Source organism: Periplaneta americana, chromosome 9, assembly GCF_040183065.1.
Source record: "Periplaneta americana isolate PAMFEO1 chromosome 9, P.americana_PAMFEO1_priV1, whole genome shotgun sequence".
Taxonomy (NCBI): Eukaryota; Metazoa; Arthropoda; class Insecta; order Blattodea; family Blattidae; genus Periplaneta; species Periplaneta americana.
The window spans coordinates 116,243,741-116,257,873 of NC_091125.1; the positions used below are offsets into that span (position 1 = coordinate 116,243,741).

The 14,133-nt window shown below is 34.9% G+C and overlaps 1 protein-coding gene across 1 annotated transcript in view; it reads left to right on the plus strand.

Moving 5' to 3' along the window:
* LOC138706410 (uncharacterized) overlaps positions 1-14,133 on the plus strand; it is a 630,831-nt gene that overhangs the window by 418,121 nt on the left and 198,577 nt on the right. The gene's annotated exons all lie outside the window — the stretch shown is intronic.

Here is a 14,133-nt window from a genome sequence, read left to right on the forward strand (position 1 = left end):
TTTTCAGAAATCCTCGGTGGACGTTGGAAATGAATAATTTTTATGGTAATAAAACTAGCCACTCCGCCTACCTGCAGGTCTTTCATAGTTTTTGTAATGTGCAAACGAACGTGTCTGGATGAACTCTAGACGAAATTGACTACAGATGAATTTACCCTTGAGCGATCATAATATAAATAGGCCTGTAACACTTAGGTAAATATCGTAAAATTATACACTGAAATGGTCACATAGATATAAGACTTAGGTGAATTTCGAAAAATTACATTCTAGCACTGTTATAATTTTTCTCGAAAATGCAAAGATTGGTGACAAGAAATACGAGTTGGCGAAAATAATGATTGTAATCCCCATCATTACTTCAGAAAGTTGATGCTTCCTATATCTGTCGACAGTATGAATCTGTTTACAAGTAATTTATTATAAATTTCAATGTATTCTCATTGTCAGCTCTGTGTTTTTTGTGATAAAATTTGATGCAATAATAATTTAATGAACTGAAACTTGAAGACAATTTACTCATATTTTGACCCTTAAAATTTACTGGTTATCTATAATGTAGGCACTTTTTACTGTATGAAATGCCTTACTGCTTTAATTCCCAGGCATATTAGGCAGCATGCGGTCATAAACTCACTTCTGTCCGTCCTTCCATTCGTAATAAATAACTTGGGTTTTTAACTTATTATTTTGTATTGTCACAAAATATATAAAGAAAATGTAGGCCAAGTTTAGTCAGTTATTTTACACGTTGTTGAAAAATTAAAATGTCAAGAGAATGTCATTCCGTACAACAGCTATTTATATTAAAAACTCATAGGCCTATGTATATTTTGGAAATGACGAACTTTGGTTTCCTGTTGTGGGCGTTACTCACAATTTAGACAAATAGTACACAAAATTATTAAATACTGTATTGTACGGAAATATTACATTGACAAATAAACCTAAGATTTGTTCTATGAACTTTGAAGATGTTTAAATAAATAACGCTTTAGAGTTGATTAGACCTGTTTCATTTTATTATTTTCAACTAAATTTTGTATCTTTGCAGATTTTTATAAACTGTGGACCATGTCAAACTCTCATAAGACACCGGAATATAAAACCTTTTAATTGTTAATATATTATAATATTGGCAATAAAAATATATGTACAGAATATAATTTGACATGTGAAACTATTAACAGATATGCATTCAACCCTTAAGAACAAGAAGAAGGTTTTTATAAATATATCTATATATCTGTAATATACAAAGTGTCTCAAAAATAGACCTACAAATTAATTGTGGTAGCAGCTACAGAGTAAAGAAATATGCCAATGAAAATTTCAAGTCCTATTTTAAACATTTTTCAAATTGTTCTGTGAATTTATTAACTTAATAATGAAAGTTAATCTCTGAAGGGCCTAAAGGAGGGTAAGTGTACATGTTATTTGTAGGAAAGACATTCCCGATGTTTTGTTTCTTTCCGCTCCAATGTTTTCCACTTTTTTAATACGTAAAATTAGGTAAACTCAACCTTACTCAGAGAGATTAAGCAATGTATAGGGAACTGTTCTAGGATTCCACGATAAGTTGGTTGAACAGTTCGATGCCAGGTAGTAAACAAATACATAATGTATACCAACATACTGCCTTATCAGAAATCATGATTGATATCTCAAGAACCATTTGAATTAGAAAATTGAAGGCTTTTACCTTTGTGTTCTTTTGAATTAAAACCCAGAAAATGTCGGTTTATTTTTGACACGTTCTGTATATTTCTTTTCGATCTCTGAAATTTGTTACTAGTCACCCTACTGCATTATCTCCTGGCTTAGTTGCCTCATGAGTGTTGCCTTTCATCTAGGAGATTCGAACCTGTCTTCGGACAGTTTACTAAACAACAAACTACATGGCTTTCAGATAATAATGATATCACCCTCAAATTTTTTTTGTCGATGGCCAGTCCCTAATCACAGAATGAGAAAATGAATTGCAATATAATGTGCTGTATAGACAAAACAAAGCGATATAAAAATTTTAAAATTTGAACGACTGAAACAGAAATGACTTTAAAAAAGAACAACCTGTAAAACTAAAGTTTGTAACTGATTACTTTCTTAAATCAGACTGCATATTTGAAATATTCAGGGTGCAGGTTATATTAGAATTATAACTTAATCATCTTTATGGCAATAATGAGAAATTACTCAGCTGAATTCATTAAAAATGTCAACTCAATCTCTTGTATTATCTAATATAATTCTTTACAAACAAGCGTCCAGTATAATCCTTAAAAGTAGAATAATACGCGTTTGTAAAGACTGTTATCATTAAGGCTTTCTTTTGGTTAATTTGAGTTTTTTTTTTTTTTTTTTTGTTGGAACTCGTATAATAAATGTAAAGCAATTTCGGTGATCGAACCCAAGTCTGTCCGTTTGCTGTCTGGGAATTGGACGGATTTCATTTGTTACTGTCAGTAATGTAAATTCGAGATCTGTCGCCAGAGCGCGGCGATCTGAACAGATGCTTATCTGAGGGCAAGACACTTTATATGTGTCAGCCCTAGCGCGTGGGTGCAACAATGAAAGCACTCACGACTTTTGTCTTAAATTCCCTCTTGAATTTTAGGAGATCAATTAATTTCACTGAAGAAGTTAAGAGTGCAGTATAATTCGCACACACTTCCTCATTACACTTTTTTTTCCATGACCTGAGTTATTTTACCGGATATTGTGAAGATGTCACAGCTCATCTGCAAGTCCGATGCATTTGTAGATGATGAGTGCAAAAGTGTGTTACGAGCAGATCTTTTGATAAGGCAGCACGTTTGCAACAATTGATTTAATTTTTGAAACCTGATTTTGCTACTTTTATTTTCTGAACTTTTTAATCTATTACTTAACGACGCTGTATCAACTACTACTGACCTCTCCAGCAACTCACAAGTGCAGTGGCATTTTCTGTTAAACGTCTCGCACAATTACCGCGAAATCATTTGTCGTTTCTACGGTAGTAACTTTAGTTTCTAAAATATTTTCAGCGGAGAAAACTCCGGATCGGCAGGCAAGCGTTTTAGCCGACTGAGCTACGCCGGTGGCTCTTTACGCTTGTTCACTCATATCCTTGATGGTAATAACGACAAAAGTCTACGATTTAAAATAAAAAGTGTCTCTCAATATGACGTTAATGTATTGAAAATATTAACTTACGCTTTTATAAAATTAATAAAATAAATCCGTGGCGCGACAGCGTGTAGAGGACCAAAACAGATTAGTCGACTGCTAGCCTCACATTCACGTACCTTAGCAGAGGTGAACGATCGACAAACCAGTACGGAGACAAGGTGTGTTAGCACGATGATCTTCCCAGCCGTTACAGCTGTATTTTGAAACCGGATTCGCTACTAACTTTACCTCTCCAAATTCTCACGATGTTGGATTTGTACGGGGCCTACACGTTGGCCAAGATTTCATAAGGAAATTTGTTCTCTTTTGAGGACTCGAACCATTGCTCATTTCGTATCGCCAGTCTAAGACATGGTACTTTAAAACACACAGCATTTATAAGAATTGGGGGAAAAAATATACAATTATGTGCAATATATATGACTATACGAGGTTATTCAAAAGTAAGTTATATTTTGACATTGTCATGACCTTTTTAAGAATTAAGATACACACAAAATAAGAACACACTTATACTCAAAGTTATGGGGTTTATTTGATTCGGTTTAAATGCTGAATATGTCCGCCATTTTGTTTTTCAACTAGCAACAATCTTTCTTCTATGTTGTGAACAGCATTTACTAATAGATCTGGTGGAATACCTTCAATTTGTTGCGAAATTGCATATTTTAGTTCGTCGGTAGGCGTAGAATTAGTTAAAAAAATACTGTCCTATAAATAAATCCACAGCCAAAAATCCGCTGGATTTATGTCAGGGGAACGCGCTGGCCAGGTATTAGGAAAATATCTGCTTATTGTGCCATCAGCAAACGTGCTAATTAACAATCACTTAGCTTGTGTATAAATACGGGAGGTGCACCATCCTGCATGAAGATAATGTTCTCGATGTCGCGATTTAGTAAATTTGGTATAACAAAATTCTGCAGCCTGTCAAAGTAACATTATAAACAAAACCTGTTACCATGTTAACCAAAACAAATGAATGTGATAAATGAACAAATCCCATTGTTCGATACATGCAAATGTGTTACCATTTTATGTAGGCTATACGTTAATTAAAAAAAAATGTTATATCTATCTCAAAATTTAATTTACAATTGAATAACCTTATATTTAATATACTTTAAAACAGATGCGTCGTATAGATAATATGTCAGCATATAGTCACAGGTCCAACAAAATAATGCATTCTTTTGTACATTTCTGACTTTAATACATTTGCCTCGAGTGAAAACATGATATTTCTTCTTGCTGAAACTGTACAGTTGAAAATAACGTGAAGCTAGATCTAAGAAAAGTGTCGTTAAACCAGGCACGTGCGTAGGGTGCCGGCAAAGTGAGACCAGGTTCTTTGGAGGGTGAAAATTCTGCATTTATTCGTCCGAATTCCAGATCTTAATGAAAGCTGTAAACAGGTTATGAGCGCGTTTTAATAAGGAGATTCTAATAAATGTTTTATTTTGAGACTGGAATGCCGGATATGAGCTGTGACGAGTATTCTTGCAATTTTATGTCATTATTATTTAATTTTACTCTCTCAACTCCCATTTGTACGTTTCAAATCACTGAGTCGAGTAACTGAGTCCTGCGACTCTCTTTTGTTATTCAATTACGTTTCAATCAGCGCTATAACATAAAGTTGCCGGGAATTAAATATTACATCGACAGAAAACATTTCAGGCACGTTTGTTTTACAACAAAGAGAGCTTTCATCTACCATTTCATAAGGTTTGATGTACAGGGCGTTGGATGAAGGTAGTAGTATGGTAAATTCATGTGATTATTGGTTCCATATTTTATTAACACAAACACGGAAATATTTTTATGCATATGAACATTTGTTACTAATATCAGAACATTTTTGAGATTAGATAGTCGAGATTAGTATCTTTAATAGCATACGATGTTAAAAAATACAGTAGTAAGTTTAGTAGAAGTAAATTATGCATATTTAAGTTCTTTGACTGCCTAATCACTGTATAATAAAATCACTTAAGTTCTGCAAATCTGACTTTCAGGTAGTAGCTCCCTGCAAAGCAGGTTTGAATAATTTCAAGGAAAAATTGTTCCGGGGCCGGGTATCGATCCCGGGACCCTTCGCTTAGCGCACGAATGCTCCGCCGGCTGAGCTACCCCAGGAACGTCACAATTTTGCTTTATATCCACACAACTCAAATGGGCTGACAAGACGCCAGAACCAAACTCTGAGTGCACACAAATTCTGTGTGATTTAAATTGTGGCTTCCTGTTAACGTACCTCCAGTAACGAATATATTATGCAAATCTGGCTTTCAGGTAGTAGCTCCCTGTAAAGCAGGTTTGAATAATTTCAAGGAAAAATTGTTCCGGGGCCGGGTATTGATCCTGGGACCCTTCGCTTAGCACACGAATGCTCCGCCGACTGAGCTACCCCAGGAACTATACACGACACCGTCACAATTTTTTGTGCACTCGAAGTTGGGTTGTGTCGTCTTGTCAGCCCATTTGAGTAGTGTGGATATAAAGGAAAAATTGTAACGGTGTATATAGTTCCTGGGGTAGCTCAGTCGGCGGAGCATTCGTGCGCTAAGCGAAGGGTCCCGAGATCGATACACGGCCCCGGAACAATTTTTCCTTGAAATTATTCACTTAAGTTCATTAGAAATATTATTGTTGCATACGTATAATCTCGATTGGCCTTTTCTGTTAACATCCTATATAAAGAAAGTTTGTAATGTTACGTGCTTACTTCAGGCTAGAATCACTTTCTGATTTATACGCCGTTTGCACTGAACCTATGTGCATAAACTTTAGTTTTTCTATTTTATAGTGCAGGAGTCACTGTTTATTATTTAAATTGTGAATCCTGGCAGAAAACTAAAAAAATCATAGGAAGACTAGTGACGTGCATCCTTTCCTTATGCTTCTCTTGTCCATCGATTTGGTTATATCTATTATCCACATACAGAGTAAGTAAAATTACACTTTTTGCGCGAAAACTACACACGATGGCTTCGGGCAAAGAGTTTATTGTGCACTCGTCTGTGTCAGTGCTAAGACAGAATAGCCCGCCAGTCAACATCGGATGCCAAAAACTAATTTATACGAGGATGATTCAAAAAGTAAAATAACAAGAGCTCTCACGGATGATATATTCTCTCTCTTGTTCGAATTTTCCGCCAGGGCCGTCGCAACAAAAGATCACAGTTTTACCAAGCAGCCATTAGATGGCACTTATGTTGCGTCACACTGCCGCAGTATCAGTTGTAAGATAGCTGCGCGTACGGAAACATAGACAAATGTGGAAATGCGTAGTGTGATCCGGGTTTTGCGTCTGACGAGCACCTCACCAGCAGAAATTCATCGTCAACTTGTTGAGATGTACGTTGCGAATACCATGTCGCGGAAATAGGTGTGGGTTTGTTGCTTCCGGTAGGAGGTACTGGGCTATTCTCCGACAGCTCCGACCTGGACCCAAGTGATTTCCATCTATTCGGACCGTTGAAGAAAAACCCGGCTGGTAAGCGATTCAACACCGATATGTAGTTCAGCAGTGGCTTCAGGAACTTAACGCAGATTTATTCTATGGCTGCATCAATGGTTGTAACCCATTGGAGGAAAATATTTCGTTTTGGGCAAGCCTAAATATCAAAATTGTAAAAATTAATAACGAAAATATACCCTAGTGGAATAAGAGAACAGGGAACTGACTGATGAATTCTAAGCCCGGAAGAAGTAAAAACTGTACTTGAACACTTGACGACGACGACGACGACGATGATGATGATGATGATGATGATGATACCTTTCTGCTAAAGAGAATAATCGTGACAATTTTAGAAACGTTTATTACATCTTGTACAGTAAACTTGCAAGCTTTCTTGCCTCGACCTTGAATGTGCAGCTTGAACGAATACTGTGCACTGAAACATTTCAGTCTATTGACTTGGCAATAAAATACGAACGGTATTTACTGTACAGACGGTGTATGTGTGTGTGTGTGTGTGTGTGAGTATGCGGAAATTGAGCTAAGGGTTAGTGTATGTGTGAAGGCATGGGGGTAGAGCATGTCAGTTCCCATGTTTCCCCTTGTTTTTTACAATCATTACAAGCAGAATGGAGTAGGTAATAAACATTTTAAATTTTCCGAAACCGAACAATAAAAGCCGTAAAATTGCGTTTTTAGAAGTGGAGGCGTGTAATAATGCCTGCATTTTAGAGTCATTGTCTCGCGTAGAATCTTTTGTTAAACTATTACAAAGTTCATAAAGCCAGGCAAATAATACAGTATTTGGCGAGCCAGGAAGTACATGCATAAAAAACAACACCTGTGTCCAACTCCCACCCCTTATTTTTTAAGTTAATGTTTTGGCGTGAGTAACATACTTGAGTATTGTGTAACACTTTTAGGGGTTGTATTATTAAAATGAGTGCGATCGGGGTGGAGCCTTGAGTCTCGTAAAAATCTGTTTTATATGGATGTGAGACAGTAAAAATGTTGCGCACCCCAGAATAAGTCTTGTAATACAGAAGCAGTCAGAGTAGGCCATGAAACCTATATGTTTTATGTTCCTAGAGGGGATGATTGTGATGGAGGGAAGGTTTCGAACAGAGGAGGGGTGAAGGTTACTGGATAAATCTTTCAATTCACTGGGGTGGGCGGGTGAAAGACATATTTTTACATGAGAATGCATTCGGTTAACTCCCATATGCATACAGGGTGGGAGGGAAACAACGACATACCGTTTAGAAATTATTTATGAAGAAAGGAGTCAAAGATATAACATCCGATTGAATTTTAATCTAAAAAAAATACTGCGCTATGTCAGGGATATATCGATACGTAGAGTATGTCACCCAGTTTCGGGAATGAAAATACATTTCTGTTGGTTTAAATATATTTTTTGTTATTGGTTTACAAATGGAGAGTATGAATCTATGACAACATAAGTAATTAATGAAGGGCATGCAATATTTCTTTTCTTTTCACATGGCGTGATATTCCGAAATTAGTCCCAACTCATAACAAAATTTTCATTGTTGTTCATTCAAAGTATAGTACTTGTCTACTATCACTTTAATATTGCAGAACTCGCTATTACAAGTGAAACGAGTTGCCACAAAAGATCTGTAGTTGCTCCTGATGCCGAGATATTACTGAGAGAAGCCGCGCGCCACTACTAATTTTATCAAAATTTCGCTATTTTCTTTCCCGTAGCGAGGGGACGTGGCGTCATTAGGCGTGGCCACGCAAGTTACATTGGTTCATGGCCTAACTAATAATATTAGAATCCGGTTGTGACTCATAATGTTATAGTAAACATTTTAAATTCTATCACTTTTTGTTTCAACACCGATCCCGAAACGGGTGCACATACTCGATTCAGGGAAAAACGTATCCTATTTCAAAAAGCATGGCTTGTACAGTGTTACTGAACATCTCTTAACGTAATATGTATTTAGATAATTTATATGCAGAATTTGGTTAGTAAATGCAATTTGAACAATTAAAACTGAAGTAGGATTCAATTGAGTATTACACGATTAGAAGAAAGTATATAAAGATTAGGAGAAATAAAGTACTGTAGTACAATAAAATACTAATTGACTTACGAAAATACTAAACCGTCTTCAAATATATTATTGTATCATCTCATCATTACACATATTCCGCTAGATGGCAGTAGTGTGTTATGATTAGCTATTCTCTTGTTACTAGTTGTACAATCTTCATTGAACTCTATAGGCGATTAAGACAAGAAGGCTTTGTTGATTCAGTTTCATTTTTATTAAAACAGTTGCATTCCACTTCAACTATCAATATATATTAAACATGCGCGATACATATAATAAAAAATATAATATATCCATAATGTCATACAGCAGAAGCTATAACATAACCTAAATAATATAAACAAGGTAAATGATAGAAAAGTTTTAATTAAGGATGATGAAATAAACATGAATCATTTTAAAAGGTACAATTATTTAAAGTGAAAAAAAAGAAAACAAATGCTAGGGAAGTGATAAACAAATGTTAGGGATATAATAATAATAATAATAATAATAATAATAATAATAATAATAATAATAATAATAATATTTATTAATACTATACACCTGAGCTACATTAGGCATTGCAGCCCGAAAGAGCAGAAGCTCGTGCTCGGGCGCAGTTCAGATCAGTTATACAAAATATATCACAAAATTACAAGAGTTCATTGAGCACAATCACATTAATAAATGGTAAAATACATACAGCATGTAATAACAGGGTCTATATACAAATAGAAAATACAGAAGTACATGAATATTAGAGTAACAATTTTAACTCAATTAGCTTAAACAATTAAATAATTAATCTGATTTGTTTCTTAAATCTATGTGTGTTAAGTGTACTTAGCTCAGGGTAAGCTCTAATTAATGTATTATATATTTTGGGTCCAAAATTTCTGCTGTGTTTTAATCCAGCAGTTGTGTGGCATTTGGGAGTATTTAGAAAGAAACTGTAGTTTTGTCTCGTCTGGTATTCATGAGGATCATATTTAAATTTATTGTGGTTTTTATGGAAGTAAATCAGCAATTTTTGTTTATAAATTTGTTCTAGATTTGATACGCCAAATTCCTGAAAAATTAATTTTGTTGGGTAATCAAAAGGTTTATATAGACAAATTTTGATAATTCTTTTTTGGAGCAGATTTAAAGGACGGAGAGTCGATTTTGCCATTCCTCCCCAACCTAAAATACCATACTGAATTATTGATTGAAACAGAGCTAAGTACACAGTACGCAGAACATAAACAGGTAAATAAGAGCGTAGAATGGAAAATTTGTGGATTGTTTTACGCAATCTGTTACACAGAAAGGAGATATGCTTGTCCCATTTTAAATGTTGGTCAATAATAATGCCTAAATATTTAACTTGTGAGGATATACTCAAAGCGTTACATGAGCAAGTAGGTAGGTTACAATCATGTATAGTTATACTTATATTATTATTTATTTCTAGTTGCTCAAGGCCATGTGATGTTAATGAAAATGGTATTAATTTTGTTTTAGAAACGTTCAAAGAAAGTAAGTGAGCATCCAGCCATTCTTTAATAATATTAATACCACTGTTAGAATTTTGATAAGTTTCATTCCAACTCGAACCGCTAAATATAACCACAGTATCATCAGCATAAGAATACAGAGTACCAGAATATTTCTCAATGTCAATTTTAAGTAAATCGTTGATATATATTAAAAACAAAACAGGACCTAAAATCGTCCCCTGAGGTACACCTATATCAATGTTACGTGATTTACTAAGGTGATCATTTATTTTAGTTGCTTGAGTTCTGTTACTTAAGTAAGATTTAAATGATTTTAAAGCAATTCCATTAATACCTAATCTATCCATTTTATTCAAAAGTATACTGTGATTGACCGTATCGAAAGCTTTTTGTAAGTCTAGAAAAATTCCTAGACATTTATTTCCTACATCTAATTCTTGAATTATTTTTTAGGTAACTGCCATAATAGCATCATCAGTGCACAAAATGTTTTCTGAAACCAAATTGATTATCATTTAGTAGTTTATTTTTTTCTAAAAATGTTATTAACCGTGTTTTTATACATTTTTCAAATACCTTAGAGAGACTGGGTAATAGTGAAATGGGTCTGTAATTATTAAGATTACTTTTGTCACCAGACTTGTGAATTGGTATCACCACAGCATGTTTTAGGGCTGAGGGAAATACACCTTGAGATATGCACAAATTAAATATAAAGGCAAGTGGTTTAGAAATAGCTTCGATAATAAGTTTCAGGGTATGATAAAAACCAAATGCTAGGAAATTGATAAAAATTTGTAGGATAAGCAGTCATGATTGATCGAAACACGTTGTTCCATAGCGTTTTTTTGGTCAGAAGTAATATGACCTAGTAAAAGTGTAATAGTCATCATAAATGTGGCAAGTGAGCTTGACAAGACACCTGCAACAAGAGTTATATCACAGGATGCACTGACACCGGATGAAATGAGTTTGAGATGTGGGCGTTATTATGATTATCAGTTGTTTTCACCGCGAACTGCGAAAATTTGGCAGTAAAATTCTTTCGGAAAATGTATTTACGATGTAATCTTTAATGTAAATAAAGGACCATTGAGATATTTGTAAGTATTATCAGTTAAATTCAAATACGCTCACTTCCTTTTCACCCTGTACACAATATCAGAACGCAGTACATACCCTCTTGTTATTTCACCCTCTTGCAACCCCTCTAAACTACAAACCACCCCTTCAAAAGTATTCCTTCCACCATTTTTAACTAACTCGTTTAAAAACACCCCCACAAGCTTCAGGAGATTCCTTTATAAAAAGAGGACTTCCCTTTTTCTCCCGATATCATCACCTCCTCTCCGGCTCCTACGTCATCAATTCCTTGCCGCTTCGTTGCATGATAATATGCCGATCACACCGTCGCGTCGCGGTGCGGAATCCGATTAACGCAGAATTCCTCACGACCCCTAAACAAACCAGACTATTAATAGCGCGTCATTTTGCGGCAGTCCCGCCAATATTGTCTCTGCGCATGTTTGTGGCTATGATCACAGTCATCGTTCCATTTTTTTCCGCGCCATGACAAGACAAAGAACGGAAGTTTGGGAGGAATTTTTATTATATATGCTACTCGAGCTCGTAGGCCATTTCAGAGTAGTAGAGAATAGCAAGAAATAACTTACGTGAGCCACAGTCTAGTATATACAGTCACGAAGTTTGAGTTTATGAGGGTGCTAGGAACAATAGACTGTGCAGTTACTATTTCGTATTGACTGTAATGAGGCGATAGTAGCGATCCTAGTGGTTAGCAACTATCTATGGATGCATATTTACTACGTATTGAGCTTCGTGATTGTATATACTAGACTGTGCGTGAGCTCAAGTCTTAGGCCACTTGTCTCACTCGTTTTCTGTTTTACACTAAAGGAAATATTTTAGTCACACTAGCCAATCTAGCAGCATTCATAATTCCAATCACACCTTCTCAGATACAGGACATTGCCTTTCCTCGGCAGTCAATCGACAGCGCTATTCCTCGCAGTCATTAGGTCTCGAACTCGTGACTGAAGCTGAGTTTTGTGAGTCGGAATCCTGATCTAATATTTTCCATGAATTTTGCTGCAGACATGATCTCCGGGAAAGCAATCTGCACTGCTGCAAGTTCGATTTGTTGCCAAGGCAACGAATTTTAGCCTGCCGGAAATGTGAAAGTTATGAGATATTGTTCGTTTTCCTGTGCATTTTGAAGGCTCAAGTTGTCCTACAGGAAGTTAATTTTTTATATATCTCTCAATTTTGCCTTCTTTACTGTATAGGCAGAAGTATTCACATTTAATGTTGCCGTTACACAGTCTACATCAAGAAAAGTTTGTAGTTCAGGACTGAATATCCAATTTGAGATTATTTCTGACTTTTTTCATAACAAATGTTGAGATATCATCTTAAAATTGCATACCAATGATTTCATTCTAGATTATATATTTCCAAAAATACATATTATTACCATTGTGAATGAACGTTACGATTGAAATCGGAATTAAGGCGACGTGCTATTGAGTTTAGTAATTTCTATAGTTTTTATTATATCATCTTGAAAATTTTTACATCAGATATTGCTAAAATACACGTACACAATTTTTCTGAAACTCTTATGTTGAAAAGTGTGTCCAGAACAATTTTTTTGTATATTTTTTAATTATTCTATTTTTAATAAACATATCTGGGTTTCACATAAAAGTTCAAAATGAAACTACGTCACCCTGTAATGAAATGGTTGTTATTTTTTTGTTGTCCACTTTAACTCTTATATAAAAATATAAAGCTTTCTTAAACTTAAATCGTTAAAAGTATTTTAAAATGTTAAAAACGATAATATACCTTATTGACAGACGGGCTCGCTTGGACACCGATATAGTATCATTTTGCCTACTGAAGGATGCAGCGAAAGAAACTATTAGATAACTGACAACATTAATGTAATTATGTAGATCGTATGCAAAGACTAAGAGGAAGAGGTAAATAGCGAATATTGGAGAATGCTACGTTTTCGTTGAAGGACTGCCTTTGGTAAAAAAACTATGAATGAATGAATACTATAGTGATTATTAAATTTACAGAATTGACTCTTCCACTAGAAATTTTATTAATTTCATTGGAATAAAGAAGAAATCTCATGAGTAGAGCCCGGATGTTTAGGCATTTATTTTGGTTAAAATAGGCAGGCATATAGGCACTAAAATAATAAAAATAGGCAGTGAAATAGGCATTTATTATTCATGGAAACAGGCAAATACTTAATAAATTATCCCATACGGTACTCATTTTCCTTGGTTACATGTCACAACAAGATGCTTTTTTAAGTTGTCTACTGTCATAGTGAGCTGCCTGTCAGAGAAAACGTTTTTCATGGTGGAAAAAGATCTTTCTACTTCTACTGAAGTGATTGGAGCAAACTTAAAACAACTTATTTCAGAAGGACTATCTCTACTTTCTTTCAGAGATCGGGAAAAACCGACTGTGTATTGTCTCAAAAAGAGGGGTGTGAAAAGGGATTAGAGACTTCAAAGTACGCGTGACTTGTGCGTGCAAGTAACAACAGTAACGGGATCTGGAGACTTGCTTTTAATACTTCCATCATCACCTTTCTTTTGCTGGTAAACCCCGAAGTGATCTGGGCACTGAAGGTTATACTGTTTAAACATCTTTGTTAAGTGACATAAAAGATGGAATCGGTATGGGAGAAAAGTTTGCGACATCTTGGAAACAATATGTATTGCAGAGAATAAGATTCTCAGCAAATATTAAATTGTGTGAGGTGAATATATATTTCTAATTTGTACAACTGTTCTTTTTTGTTTTTTTATATAATTTATGTGCGGTTTATTTTTAATATACTAAAAATACATAAAATGTACAGTAACAACGTAAAGAGGCT